At 39.0% G+C, this 16453-nt stretch overlaps 2 long non-coding RNA genes across 4 annotated transcripts in view; one reads left to right on the top strand and one right to left on the bottom strand.

Moving 5' to 3' along the window:
- Positions 1 to 16453, top strand: part of LOC125635617 (uncharacterized) — a 191863-nt gene that overhangs the window by 159362 nt on the left and 16048 nt on the right. The window lies entirely within an intron of this gene.
- LOC125635618 (uncharacterized) overlaps positions 1 to 16453 on the bottom strand; it is a 70255-nt gene that overhangs the window by 8013 nt on the left and 45789 nt on the right. The window lies entirely within an intron of this gene.

The following is a 16453-nucleotide window of genomic DNA, read 5'->3' on the forward strand; positions in this document are numbered from 1 at the left end:
ACAGAAAATCCTCAAAGCAATCTTTGGAGAATTTTTAAAGTGGTGTTCTACTTTGAAAAGTGGCTTTGTCAAAATGGCACCCCCTTAGTCAGAGTCTGCTGAACTGAGAGACAAAAATAAGCTTGGTTGCTTTTTACTCCTATTAGCTCTGAAGAGGCAATGCAGCTAAGAGAGACTGACCTGCATTTTTGTTCTTTCTTGTACATCAAAGGAGTTGTTTGCAAAGTTCCAATCAATTACCTCTGTCATTGGAGAGCATGACTGGGAGAGTTGCACACCTGCTACTGAGGAGCAAATTCATGAGATGGAGAGGATCCAGCTTGACTCTGAGCCCTGATGTATCAGTAAGGATGCAAGTTAAAAGATTTGCCTCTAAAGGCCCAGATCCAGCAAAGCGATTAAGCGCATGCTTACTTTTAAGCATGTAAGAAACACCAGTCACTGCAAGCTGGGAATCAAACAATGCATATTTGATATACAAATCATTCAGAAAGAAAAAACATGGAGAGCCCCCCCCCCCCAACCCCCAAATACTATTTCCACCATTCCTTTTTTCAAAGCAGAATAAGGGCATTTTAAATAAAATAGCCAACTGATGTGTTAAATTGTCTCTTTTTTTTAAGATCATCTCACTGTTCAGATACAGGCTTTGTGTTTTGACTTTAAATTAAATATAAACAGTAGTATGAAAAGTAGATCTTCTTTAAGACTATTATATTAATTAAGAATAGATACAAGTTCATGGTGGAGCACACCCTAACCATTATTTTACGTTTCCCACAATCATAACTGTGTTTCAGGAATCTAAAATTGAATAAGCTAAAACAATTGCAATTTTACTGCAGTAGAGAACTTCAGTTGTGTATAACATATGCATTTGTCATATAAAAATGGCATTGATAAATTGTGTAAGAAACATTAATTCTTTAAAGCCAGAGCTGTAACGACAACTTAAATTATAACAGCTCTCAAGCTTCATTTTAAATGAAGACTTTCATCTAATAAGAAAAACTTACACTTTCACAACATTTGTGAGAGCAAAGTAAGTAAAACATGCTGCGTATGTTGGTTTCACTAGGGAGTTGTGATTAAAAACCAGCCATACAATATAGCCTATCATTAGCCCAACAATATTCATATGGTGGGTTTTGGCACTTGGTTCCCTTATTTGAGCCAAGGAAGATCAATGTATCTGAGTAAAATCCTGATTTTAACACCTCTTTTTCATTTTCTCTTATGCCTGAGTTTCAATGAAAACTTTAAGAAATTTCAGTTCAAAAACAAAAAACTTAAATTTTGGATGATTTTATGAGTAGTGTAAAAGGATTGCCATTGGGGGGGCATTGATGCCCTCATCTGAGGTGAAAGTCCGAATAGAAAGAGCTGAAATGCCATACAGCAGTGATACTCAGACTGAGGCTTGCCATACTCAAGTGGCTTTTTAAATGTGTCTCCTGCAGCACACGGTATCAAAACACTGTCATTTAATTAACAACCAATCAGGATGTTTTTACTATGTTATTAGCCAATTGTAGTTGATAAAATAAGAATACTTGGTCTGTCATTTTGTTGTGAGAAAATTAGAGAGAGAGAGAGTGTAAATGAAACAATGAATTCACACTACTGTGGCTTTTTCGGGTAACGTTGATCACTAATTTAGCTCCTGACCACTGAGGATTGTGTATCACTGCCACACAGTAACCTCAACCAGAGAGTCATTAGGAGCTTGAGTAAGTTAACTCATTCTCCTGTGGTCGTGCACATAAAGCTTTGAGATTCCTTTGCATGGAAAAAAACAGATGCCCAAAGGGAGGGCTGACTTCAGGTTCATTGTTCCAGACTATGTGCTCTGAAGGGAGCTTGGGGCTAGAGAGGTTACTCAGCTGTAAAACTCAAGGACTGGAACAGGAAAAGGGAAACTGTTTTGTTAAGATGTCAGCTTTGGCTGTCAGTCATGTGCAAGTCCCCGGAGGGAGGCAGAGGCAAGAGAGTTACTGTTTTGGGACATGGCTGAGGTGCTTTCGACAAGGTTTCTGCCAAAGAGAGTTTCCTGTGAAATGTTCATTACTAACCCTGCTTCAGAATACAGGACTATGTACATTTTATAATTTAAAAAAGTTACACTAGGAAAATATTTGATTTGGCATCGCCAATTTCTTCTCCAAATAATAATACCTAGCTCTTAGACAGGACTTTTTGTCTTTAGATCTCATAGCACTTTACAAAGGAGGTCACCTCCATTTTACAGATGGGGAAAGAGACACAGAGAGGGAAGTGACTTGCCTGAGGTCACACACAGCAGACTAGTAGCAGAGCCAGGAATAGAACCAGTTCTTCTGAGTCCTAGTCTGTTGAGTTATCTACTAGGCTACATTGCCTTCAAGGCAGCTGATCTGCAAGACCTCAGAAATCTAATACTGCTTGGCAGAGGGGTGACTTCCCCTGACCCAGGATCACAAGTCTCATTTTCAAAGAAAAATGAACTTTTAATCAAACTACTGCCATATAATTGATATAAATCCTTTGCTAAACAAAAAGCTTTACAACTGAAAATGCATCAGATAACCAACAACCATTACCTGCTTCTACCTGCAGGCAGCAACAGTATGCCCACTCCTAAAAATAGTCAGAATGACAAATATATTGCTATTCAGCCCACATATAGCATGATTGAAGCCATGCATTTGTGGTCATGTAGATGAGGGAAATGGATCCAAGCGGGGTTAGTTAGGGCTGGTTAGGAGTGATTGACACTGATTAGGAGAGGAAGTCTTTTTTTTTTTTTTTTTGGTGGGTGGGTGGGTGAGAAGAATGGTAGTGAATGTTGGATTAAAATTCACCACTCAGCAGATTGGATTAACAAACCCTTATTAGTGAGGAAAAACACTAGCAAGCAATGACCAGATACTTACAAGTGGGAACCTCTCTGGGACAACACCATACATGTCCTCCTGACCAGTTAGTTCCCAGCATCCCTGATCTTTTGTTAGGCTGACTAAATTTAACTTTTTATTACCTTTTCTTATACATATGTATTAGTTCCTCATTTCCCTGGTAGTTCTCCTGCCCTGTCAGTATGTATGGGGAGATTTTAGTTTGGTGACCTTTAAGGAGGGGGACTGTATGGGGAGATTTTGGCAAACCAGTAAAAGTGCCTGAAACCACTATTGCATATTGCTAAAAGCAGCCAAGTTGGCAGGCAGTAAAGTGGCCATGCAGCAGGCTTAGCATAACCAAGGCAGGGGGAGGGGAGGGGTTTTTGGTGCCACAGAAAGGGCAGCTTGATCCCACATCCTTCCTGATAAGAATTGTGTGGAAGTTGCTGATGCATGCATTTTAGAAGAGCAGGATGTACCCTCAGGAATGTGTCTAACAGGGTCTCAAGGCTGCAAATTCTGGGGAAAAAAAACCACACCTGGTTAATCAATAATCAGAAGAAAACTTCTTGCTTGACCATTGAAACTGCTTGCATAACAAGTTTTCTTTAAGGGACATGGCACTGTGTTACTAATGTATAAAATAAGGGGGGGGGGGGAGTTTGAGGTAGTGGGACTCTTCGGACTGGACTCTCCCTCTGGATGCATCTTGTGTTCCACGCCGGCAGACAAGCTTCCGCTGTGCCACTCGAGAGCCGCACTCAGCTTTGGTAATTATTGAGGGTTGGGGGTGTTTTACTAACCTGTTGCAGATGTGTGTAAGTGCTTGATACTAAATAAAGTTTAGCTTTAAGTGAAAGCACTCGTGTTGCCCTGTTTGTGCCAGCCACCTATCGGTCGGACGGCCGTGTCTCCCCGATTTATCTCCTGACACCACTTCACACAGAGTAAAAGTTACCAAGAGCTTTGGGTTGAAAGAACCCTGGGTAACAAGTACAGGTTGTGTATTAGCTCAAGCTGTTTTTTCTAGTTTTTTGAGTTACTTTATCTTCTGTTTTCCTCACACACATGATTACTCTGCATCTTTCTTGCACATATGCAATTTTAGTTGTGCTAAGATGTTAGACTTATCAGAGCAGGCTCAGTCTGGTTTGAATATGCCTTCATTCCCAACAGTAAATAGAACATCCAAAAGATAACATATAAAGCTCTAGTTCAAGAAAGCACTTAAGCACATGTTTAAGTCCTATTGAAGTCAACCTGTCAAAGAGACTTAAGAACATACTTAAAGTGAAGCATGTACTGAAATGTTCTTCCTAGATAGGGATGTGGTCCTGAAACAGGACCTAGTAACACAAACTTTCAGAGTTTCTCTCTGTATCTTTTGACTAGTCTTCCCACTAGTTACTTTGAATGAAATTTCATTTATGTTTTGGAAAAAAAAATCACACAAGAGGGCAAAAAAAAAATAAAAATCAGTTGAAAATGGGTCAGCTATTTTATTACAGGGCTTTTTGCTCTGTTTCAATCCATGTGTGACAGGGACCCGGGGAGCCACACTGAGGTTACGTAATTAAGGTAAACTGCAAAGAATGGGACAGACAATCCCCACAGCTGGTGGTCATTCCAGTACTTAGATCCACCAAGGTAGCTTCAAAACAGCTTCTGTAATACCTTACTGGTTACCCAGAAGCCAAAACACAGTTCCCTTATAGCAACCCAGCCTTGGATTTCCACCCAGACACCAAAGTCAAATATGAAAGTTCTACCAATTCCAAAGGATCAGACACATCACCTCCCAAATTAATATATATTTCAGATCTTACCCAAATACACGCTTACAGCCAATCCTTATTAACTAAACAAAAATCTATTAAAAAAGGGAGTATTGGTTAATAGATATGTATACAAACAGACATGTATAGTTTTGAGATGCATTTCATAGTAGAGATGGTGAGCTTTGTACTTGCAGATGTTATAATCTCCTTTTGATCTCTGAATTAACAGAATACAGAGTAGACAGGAACTGTTTATTACATTGTTAACCTCTAACAATACATACATAAACACATATTATCTACCAATATGTCCCTAAAGGTTGAATTGGGGTAATTTATTCTGCAGGATGCTTAACCCTTTCTGGCCCTGTTTCACCCCATGATTCTTTCTTATCTTTAAAATTTTGCCAGTGACATTGAATGGACCTCAGACAAACTTAAAGGTCATTGAGTGAACAGCAATGACAGATTTTGATGAAAATTTAGTTTGTGCATTTTAAACAAGTGAACAATAATTGCCACATTTTTATTACAATTACAGTCCTCTCCCCTCCCTTCCCCCACAACTTTTATTACAGTAACCTTTAGTTCCAGAGGGGGAAATGGTTTTTGCAGCTTAATTAAATCTAATCCTTTCATGCTAACATTGCCCCCCTCCCACCCTGCCATTAAGTTAAAAGTTAATATGTAAACTTTACTGACCCTCTCATAACAAGCAGAACAGACAATGTAACTGTGTGCAGTTACCCCTACTGGGTGGCTTATATAAGGTTGGCTGCTGGTGATGTGGGGCGGGAGGAGAGCTAATAGTAACAACACATCTCTGGAGCCAGTCATGCTTGCACTGCAGGGGAAAGGAAAAGAGCTTTGAGAGACCGTGGGTGAAATCCTGGCCCAATTGAAGTTAATGGGAGTTTTACCATTGACTTCAACAGAACCAGGATTTAACTCCATATTAGCAATATGCACAAAGCATGTCGTCTGTTTGGTTCAGACCATCTAAACCCAAGCATCCTCAGCCTCTATGTATTTTGCGATCTATGTCTTCCCCTCTTTTCCATTGCAACCAGCCTCATATCCGCAAGGAATGCTACTGCACAGCTTTGGGAGGTCAAAAGCAAGGGATATTTTCTTCTAAGCATTCCTCTTCTCTGCTCTTTTTGCTGGAAGGGATATGCCTGACCTTTAGATTTCATATTTGTTTGCAGCGTTGTTGTAGCTGCGTCGATCAGGATATTAGAGAGACAATGTGGGTGAGGTAATATTGTTTACTGGACCAGAAGTTGGTCCAATAAAAGCTACTGGATTACCCACCTTATCTCTTTATTTTTCATAGGCATTTGTACTTTGTCTGACTTTTTCCATCTAGTTACTTTTTCCAAAAGATATTCTGTGTCAGAAAAGGTTCATGGGGAAAGAGAAACAAAATTAAGTGAAGTAGCATTTTTTCCCAGATTTTCAACTTTGTGACCAGCAGTCTCATCAACTATGTATTCTCTCCTTTATGTAGGATGGTAGTAATCACAATGAGAAAACAATGTGCGCTGATTTGCTGTCTGTTATTCATACTCTCCAAGGTCACTTGGTAAAAATCATTTGCTTTCTGAAAAATACCAATAGAAATCTATAACCAGTTGTATTTTTTTGCTATGTTTTGGTCCTCAGAGGTAGATCACAGTCTCTTGTGTTTGCAAATGACATGCAAGTTAAGTGACCGTTGATGCACATTTGTGTCCACTTTATGGCAAAAAGAGCTCTAACCTTTCAAACATTTGGCTCAGAATCTTAACTTCAAGGCTAATGCTAGCCAAATCTAGTGGAAATGGACTTGAGGAGGAAGAAATGACGGAAGAGAAGAATCAGTTGCTCTGCAGCCTGCTCCAGTCTTCCACTGTTCACAGAGAAGCCACATTCAGGCTCTGCATGACTGTGGTGGCCATGCTGGGGTAGGACAGATGGGAGGGGAAACCCACTCTTCTGTTTCAGATGGGGGGAAAATTTCCTTCTAGAGGATAATGATCTGACCATCTCAGCATTATGGTTCCAAGCTGCTCCCCCTCCCTACACTAGATTCCCCCTAAGAGGAGGGTCTCAGGCATGAGACATGGTAGTATGGCAGCAGTAAGCAGTGCAGTGGCATTAACTTCTACACCACAACTCTGGTCCTTACATATTTATGTTGAAATCCACAGGATTTTACCACAGCACTTTGGTCGGTTTGATGGCTTTTGACCCTTCCCCTTCCATGAGAGGAGGAAAAGTCACCTACCCCTCTCCTTGAAGGAAGGACTTGATGGAAATGCTACAAGTTGAAACTCAATTTTCTCATCTTTATGTAGCTTTTACCAAATAGGGAATAATCTTGTTCTAAATGGATATATGGACTTTTCTCAGAGGGCTTCCTACTTTGTTGTCACATGGCAAACTACTAGCCTATCCAAATTGACTGGATACAACTTTTCATTTTGAAAGAACACTTTTGGAAGATATATTTTTAATAATCAATCTGCATTTGCTTGGAATTGTAATACAATTCTAAAAGTCTAAAAGTAACTCCAAGAGCATAAAAAAAATCTTTCAAAGTAATAAAAAGTTACGAATATATAGCTTTATAAGTGCAATTAGAAATGAGCTCTCCCCACCTCCAAAAAGTATTATTTTTAATCACAACATAAAATCCTACATATAGGTGCCATAAATACATGGCACACTGTGCATGAGAGTGCAATAAACAATGAAAGCCTCTGCAATTTACTTGCTTTCATGTGTATTAAACAATGTATAATAAATGTTGGAAAGAACAATCTGCCCTCTCTTCCATTATCTAGTGTTAACAGCCGCACACCTAGGTGATGGCAAACCAAACCTTTTGCATCCTTTTTATGAGCACATATTTAAACAGATTGCATTGACAGGTGGTGCTCTGCAACCCTCTCCTTCTTCACTGAATTTTCACTAAGCTCTCACCAACATCCTTTGCATTTAAATGACATAACTGTGGGTCTCTCTCCCTCATGACTGAATACTCAACCTAATTTCCTCCTCAGCCTTTTCAGCAGTCCATGCACTAGCAGCATAAAAGAAAATCAGAAATCTCAAAGACCATTTTGTTTCTTCATTTACATCATTCCTGTTTATTCAGTATAGTCAATGTTCTGCAGTTTAAGTGGATGGATAAACAAAAATGGCCCATAGCGACACATAATAAAACACAGAACTACAAATAAAAACAAGATATATTTTCATTATTTCTCATCTGATACCACTAGCATGGTACAGATATGAAAGGTTGTTTTATCTGCTCAGTACTGTGTATTCTGGACATTGATTTTTTTTCATTGAAGTATTTGATATTCAGCTTAAGCAGCTTTATGCATTTATCACTGACAGATATTTGTGGGGGAGGTGACTTATTGATCTGTTAAAGAGTGAGCAATGTTTGCTCAATTATCACACGTGCCCTGCTATTACAACTGCTTTTCCTTTGTGACCTAAAATTCTGCTTGGGAGATTTCACAGACTGTGAATGAAAACTTGATTCTGTAAAAGCCTGTGGTTAAAGCAAGCATAAATCAAATGCCTGAATACCCTTAAACAGAAGATTCACTCATTATATAAGCAGACTATGCTCAAACTACAGGCAAACTAGGCAGCTGCCTAGGGGAACAGATTCCTGGGAGAAGTGATTGAAACTGAGAGGAGAAGGAAATGATAGTTGATAATGAGTGCTGGGAAATGTAGTCTCAGAGATCAGTGGATGCACGGCTACAACTATTCCCTGTCCCCATCAGTACACACTGTAATCTGTGCATGCCCAATATGGAGCACAGGGTGCCCAATAAAGTTTTGCCTCAGGTAGAAGACTGTCTTGAGTTGCCTCTGCCTAGAAGTGTTACCCACGCGAGTTCTTGAAGGATGAAATTCACCTCCCTGCAGAAGGTGAGTTTGGGGACTTAAGTGATGACTGACCTGGTGCTAGCCTTCAGCACAAGGTCAAAATTAAGGGCTAGTCCAGACAAAATTATGTACACCATTCTGGGCCACATTTCCTGGCTCCAAAGCAGGTAATTCCACCTTGTTACCTCCTTCCATAGTTCCTAAAGTGTTTTTTCAATTTCCAGTTTTCAGTTCAGCTTCCCTCGTTTCCCCATTTGAGAGCATGGGTCTAAGGTGACCAATCACAAATAACTACAGGCCTGATCCAAAGTCCACTAAGTTAATGGAAAGATTCTCAGAGTTCACAAAGAGAAAAATGGGTTAATTTTGTCAAATATATTGTTCAAAGCAAATCACTGGAGCAGCTCCTATCTTTATATGCAGCCAGACAGACTGACAACAAGGTTTTCAAATGTGATATGTTCTGTCTAGTAATAGCATGATTACCAGCTTATTTAATGCAAACCACTAAAGGACACTCAGAACTTTTGAGAACTACCAACTTGACCGTACTTAAGCAGTGATATACTGTTCCAATAAGCCATCTAGTGTCTCTTATAATGAAAATACGTTCCTTCCATAAAAATCAACCTGTCTGCTATTTTTCTGACAAATTCTTCTCCCTTTGATGTGTGCTGCTGAATTTTATGTCAAGTAGGAGTTTCGTGACAAGTGGAGAAAAGGGTTTTTTTTTATAATGATTGAAAATAAAGAATCATGCAGTAAGTGGCTCTCTTTTTTCCTTAAATCCCAGAACCATAGACTTTTTGTTTGATTAATATGGTCCTTTCTTTTGGGTATCCTTCACGCTAACACCTAGTAAGAGTATAGATTTAGATTTTTTGACAAGAATCTGAATGATAACATTATGTAGAGTGTTCAGGGCTCACGTGTAGTCTCAGATACAATAGCTGCACATACTCAGTGCTAATCTTCTAAAATCCACGTAGGGAGAATGTACACACATCCAGGGGAACTGGTTTTACAAGACAAGTGGCAAAGCGATCCCAGAGGTCTAGAGCTAGAATCAAGCCTATAGAATTTTGCCAGTTATAGAAATCACTTCATTATGGCTTTGGAGATGACAAGCACAATATGTTCCAGGAGGATATTTTGATTAGAAATCTACAATAGACAATTCAAAAGCGAAATAGGCAATGGACAGAATGTAACTAAAATCAAAGTTATTTTAAAAAATCCAATATTGTCATTTATTTCAGGGAAATTTTTTCTGGAGCTCCACAGAAGACTTGCTACCAACGTCAGACTGCAGCAATGAGTCACTCCAGATGGAGAATATTACATTCCTAATTAAAGAGCACAGCCAGTACTTCCTGTTCTTAGTGCTTTTAAACAACCTCACTGGTCATAAAAATTATGCTAATGTGTCTGTTAGGGGGGCAGAGGAAGAAGCACTCCTGACAGCTACACTATGCACGTGGGTGAACAGCAGCTCCATCACTACAAGTAAATGTGCTTTCCCAGCTACAGCAGTCCTCGTTTCTACAGAAATCCAAACCTCTGACACTACAGTGAACCTAAAAGTAACCAAGATTGTGAATTGCATTCTCCATTTCACTAACAATTAGTGTAGAGGAATCTGAGTATTATTTCATGAATTCAAAATTTGAATATATATTTATAAAATATTATTTATGGAGAACTGCTACCCTGCTCCTTGGTTATAGTTAAGAGAATCTTCTTACCTCAATAGCTGAGTGAAGTTGGGGCTCATTGATCCTATGTCCTTTTAGTTCATACTAGGAAAGGGGGTCACAACAAAGGGCTTGATAAGAATACAGGAATGGCCATACTGTGTCAGACCAATGGTCCATCTAGCCTAGTATGCGGTCTTCCAACAATGGCCAATGACAAGTGCTTCAGAAGGAACGAACAGAACAGAACAATTAAGTGATCTACCCCTTGTTGTCCAATCCTAGCTTCTGGCACTTGGACATTTAGGGAGACCCAAAGCATGGGGTTGTTCCCTGACCATCTTGGCTAATAGCCCTGGATGGAACTATCCTCCATGAATTTATCTTATTCTCTTTTGAACCCTGTTATACTTTGGGACTTCAAAACTTCCCATGGAAACAAGTTCCTTATGTACTTCCTTATGTTCGTTTTAAACCTGCTGCCTACTCAATTCATTGGGCAATCCCTGGTTCTTGTGTTATGTGAAGGGGTAAATAACACTTCTCTACACATTTTCTGCATACCATTTGTGATTGTATAGACTGCTATCTTATACCCCACTTTAGTTGTCTCTATTTAAAAAAGACTTAGATTGTTCATCTTAAATCTCTCCTCTCTTGGAAGCTGTTCCATACCCCTGATCATTTGTTGCTCTTCTCCATACTTCTTCCAATTCTAATATGCCTATTTTCAGATGGGGTGACCAGAACTGCATGCAGTATTAAAAATGTGGGTGTAACATGGATTTTTATATATATATATATACATATAGTGGCATTATGATATTTTTCTATTATGTACCTCTTTTCTACTAGTTCAGAACATTGTTAGCTTTTTGACTGCTGCTGCACATTGAGCAGATGTTTACAGAGAACTATCCATTATGATCTTACACTTGAAGTCAATGGCAAAAGTCCCATTGGCATCAATAGTGCAAGATTAGGTCTAAAGTGTTCGGACTCCCTAGAGTTTAGGGGAGCTATTATCGTGTTGCTCAATGACAATGATTTATTAAAACTGTTCTAGAGTAAGACAGGATGCCCTTTATTAGAGTGCAATTGAAACAAAAATGTATGGAAATTGCAGCAGAAGTATCTGAAGGAAGGATTACTAGTTCCATTCTGTTTGCCCATAGACTGTCTACAAGGAGCTCAGAAGCTCTGGACTACAACCTAAAATTTAGAACCAAATCCTTGTTGTCTGGAAAAATACCCCTTGTGGCAGAAGATTTTTTTTAACTAAATTTTAATCCAGATATTCAGCCACAGCTTTCACCTTCTCCTGAAGAAGGTGCATACATGCACTACCTTTTAATATCATCCCCCATGGTTAACCAGGTACTCTTTGACTGTCATTGTTTTGAAAACTATATTTCTTTAAATCAACTTACAAGAGCTTCCCTAGCACTTCTCGCTAGCTCTCCTAGCCCCTTCTTACCTACAGATTACTCGCTATATAGTATATCTACAGTCAAAAATGGCTCAGGAGGTGTAATAAGTAAGCATGGCCCTCCTGATAGTTTATTTCAAAAACCGCAGGTTTGTAAAACCTCTGTTGAAACTTCTCATCAACAAAAGATGCTGCACTTGTGAAGACAGTATAGCAGGTAGTTCTGAAGTTACTGAACTACAGGACCTTTTGACTTTGTAAATATATGTTCCCCCACTTTTCAACAGAAATTAACAACAGTTCTCTCCTATACGTTGTATTATTTTATTCAACCAAATATCTACCTTCCAGACTCAAATGCAACTTGCTATTTACTATCATTTTCTATCTGAGTCACTACAGCACAATCACTTCTGTTGATGCACCTATATTTATATTAAGTGGAAGGTCTGTGTCAAGTTGTCCCAAAAAAAGAGCAAATCAAGATGGATTTGTTCCACTTGTGTCCTTTTGAGGCGCTATTAGGCTTTCAAGTGCCTACTAGCTACCATTACTGCAATTTGAGCTAAAGCAGCCACAAACCTATAATAGCTTAGAAGTAGCAAGAAGGCATCTGTGTATATAGTTATTTGTAAATCAGGCCTTTTTTTTGATAGCCTTTGCCTTATACATAGAGGTCCAGATCCTACAAGCCCTCTGATGCCCTGATCCAGCAAAGCACACAAGCATGTGCTTGACTTTGAGCACATGAGTTGTTCCATTTACTTAAGTAGAATTACCCATGTGCTTAAAGTGAAGTGAAGCACATGCACATTTCAATGGGTTTGCCCCACTCAGGGGAAGCAAGATCTGCCAGACATACACTTCAGGATTTGTCAAACACTTCAAGCCCAAAAATTATCCTTTTCTTACCCACACATGCTTTTACTTAGCATAAAGACTGCTACTTTTTATTCTACATAAAGGATCTAGATTCTAAGCCAAGTTTTTAAAAAAACAGGATCCTAAAATAATCCCTATTTAGGCACATGTATAAGTGACCTGATTTTCAAAGTGCTGTTTGTGACAAATTGGCCACAATCTGTCTGTACCACTTCTGAATTGTGGTTTCAGAGTAGCAGCCGTGTTAGTCTGTATCCGCAAAAAGAAAAGGAGTACCTTAAAGACTAACAAATTTATTTGAGCATAAGCTTTTTTGAGCTGCACTGTAGTTCACAAAAGCTTATGCTCTATTTGAGAGAAAACATTAAAATAAAAACCTATACACATGCTAAAAAGTTTACCAGGGGTCATGCTGAATTCCAACCTAGGGCTCTGGTAGGTTTTAGTCCCTCAAAACCCACAACTTGGTTTTCCCCATAGTTACAAGTTCATCCATCTTAGATCCAGAACTAGAACAAAGGTTGGACAGATCAGCTATTGCTTTATACAGCTTGGACCTTTGTCTGCTGACTGCCTGTTACAAAAGGCGAGACTCCAAAAGGCTGGGGTTTTGAATAATTGGAGATGGGGAATTTGTATTTTCTTCCTAGGAATTCCTCAGGAAATCCATTTAACATTTATTGTCCCCATGTCCATAAATTGCCTAGCAATACAGTCTTTTGAACTCCAAGGCCTTACATCTGTCACATCTCCTGCCCCCTTCCCTAGAGTGACAAGGTGGATGAGGTAATATCTTGTATTTGGTGAAAGAGAAGTATTCGAGCCACACAGAGCTCTTCTTCAGGTCTGGGAACGGTACTCCAAGCATCACAGCAAAATGCAAGGTGGAACTGGTTGTTTTGCTGTGATGCTGGGAGTACCTTTCCCAAACCTGAAGAAGAGCTCTGTGTGGCTCAAAAGCTCATCTCTCTCACTTTCTTCTTAGCATATGCGCAATATGCCTCAGTTAGCACGTGACTGGGATTCATCACCAAATTTGGTCAGCGGGTAGGATTGGGCCGGGTACTGACTGGGAGCACAATGTGAACACTGATCCATTCCCAACAGAAATTAGTCCAATAAAAGATATTACTTCATCCACCTTATCTCTCTACCATTCTGGGACCAACACAGCTACACCTACACTACATACATCTTCCCCCTAGAGAGGTTACATACAATCACGCTTCACAATAATACATAAAATAAAGTTTTTCAATGATGCAAAAACCTGCCATATCTATCTGACTTGAAGCATCTCAAATGGACCTCAATGGGAGCTGATGGGTGCTCTGAACTTTGGAAAATCAGACCACTCATTTATTGCCCCAGTTCAGGAAAACATTTATAACCATGCTTGACTTTAAATGGTCTGATTTTAAAATGAATGGGATTTAGACATCCAAGTACTTTTAACAATCCCACTAGGTGCCCACCTGTATCCTTAAATGCCTAAATAACTTTAGTCTGGCCATAGGAACCTAATGTTAAGCACCCATGTTTTTTAAAATGGCCCTAAAGTTAAGTGATGCTGCAGTACTCATTATGTTTTTTGACTGTTTTACTGTATGCTGTTTTCATATGCACTCATCAAATGTAAGTATGAATACATCATGCCTTAAATTCATAAAAGTAATGAGCATTTTTGAGAGAGACATTCAGAAAGACAGGCCCATTTCTGAATACTTATTTCTGGAATGTCATTTTTGTCATGCAAATCTGAAAATAAGCCGACTTAAGGTCAGATTTGACTATAATTTTGTTCAGTATAAATAAGTCATGAAAAACAACCTGAGGCAATAGATGCTCATTTTCAGATTAATTTTTAGCATTCTCAATGAATCACAGTCTATAAAAATCCAGCTTTCATGTCAGAAAATAATTTGATTAAAAAAATCACTTATTAAAAAAATTAGGAAGTTGCTCCTTTCCCCCTTTCTTTCTTCCTACGGTTCCATTTTCTTCTTGTTTTTAAATTATTTCACCTTTTCTGATCTCAATACCTTCTTATGTGTTTATGTGCCTTCCTTTTGATGATAAAAGTTCCAATAAGTTGTAATTAGAAAAACTATATCATGTGATTTGTGAGACTAGACAACACTCAACAGATTTCAAACATTAATTACTAAATGGTCACAGTGAACTTTTGGCAATGTATGTATTGAAAATCTACTACAAAAATTAGAGAAATTAACTCAAATATTGAATAAATCTGAAGAAACTGCAATCAGCCTACAGATAATCCACATGCAAAAGAGAAGGATAAACTCATTCAATTCATTACAAATTATTCATTCAACTCTGAATTTAATCAAACTCTTCAGCTAAAATGCATTTTAGAAGTTCTCAGCTGTCTTTCACACTTCACAGTCTAACAGGCAACAAGCAGTTATATAGTAAATTAACATTTGAAATAGATGGAGAGTGGGGAAATACAAGAATACATATGTGGATCAAGGCACTTCTGAATCCAAAACCAAAAGTATATCATACTGTAGATAATTTATGTGCAATATTAGCACGTTATTGGATTCTGTTTATTACTGTGGTTTGTATATTTGTACCAGCCCCTGTTATGACCGCAACTTTGCCAAGAATGCCTCAAGTGCTACTGGCTACAGGCCACACCACATCCCACCTCAGCAGGTCCCCAGCCTATGCTACAATTTCTGAGGCCCAGTATGAGCTGAAAGAATTCTCCCTCCGCTTGATGCATCTTTTGGGCTAGAATCTCATTTCAAAAGGCAGTGAGTAGTGCAAGATCATCTACAAAAGAAGATTCCAGGTTTGTCACTCTGAAACCTAGAATGTCTGTTGAGTCATTGTTAAGCGATGGAAACAGCTACAAGCAACAAGCATGGCCATGAGTTCTTTTTGTTTAGAATATCACCAGGTTCAATCATCACTGGGATCTGTGGTCTGTTATTGTCCAATTTTTAAGTGCTCAGCAATTTTGACTTTACAAATTACAACTGAGTGACAGCACAGGCTTCCAGCTACAGTAAGGCATGTATGCATGCCACGCAAGAGTACTAGACCACTGAGATTTTAGCGGTAACTCAACTAATTCCCACCTTACTCTCCAGCTAATTTGCATGCAGTTATTTTGTTGATTGTATGAGTAAGACTGCACAGATTATTTGTGCAACTGCCACAGTTCTTACAGTACAAGCTTTTACCCAGTAGTTTTATAAAGGACAGGGATAAAACTATATCTTATTTTTTCTCACTTTGTGTGTAATACAAAGTGGAAAAATAGCTATCCTAACTACCCTGAAAGCCATCCACCAACAACCATAAATATAAGTTCCTACAAAAAAAGCTAACATACCAAAATATCCTTGGAACACTTGATTTTGCTGCTTGAAAGAGAATTCCCATTAGAATTATCTTGCTAGTTTGGCAGATGTGTTCTTTTACAGAATCTCTCAAGGACCAAAGGGAACCACATTGGGGGAAAGGAATGAAGTATATCTGTGACCTATGGAAACATTAATCTAAGGAAGTCAGAGGTAGTACACTGGAAGGAGCATGTGGACTAGTATCCTTCTTCTCAGGAGTAGCACATACTCCCCTGTAGAGCTCTATATCTGCTAGATGGCATGTAGGGCAATGGCCAGGCCCTGGCCTAAGCCTGCCTCTGTGGGGCAGTGTGTGCCTTCAGCAGCATTGGACAGTTGCACCCATGCTCCAGAGCCCAAGCACCCAAGTTATGGTTGCATCCTGCATGGGTGCATTAAACAGGGAAAGAAACTCTGTATCCTCTTTCCACACAGAGCACCCTATGTTAGAGTTGCCACAATTTGGCCCAAATGGTCTTCAATCTAACCATGAAGACTTGAATACATAAAATTCTGT

This window comes from Caretta caretta, chromosome 4 (genome assembly GCF_965140235.1).
Source record: "Caretta caretta isolate rCarCar2 chromosome 4, rCarCar1.hap1, whole genome shotgun sequence".
Classification (NCBI taxonomy): domain Eukaryota; kingdom Metazoa; phylum Chordata; order Testudines; family Cheloniidae; genus Caretta; species Caretta caretta.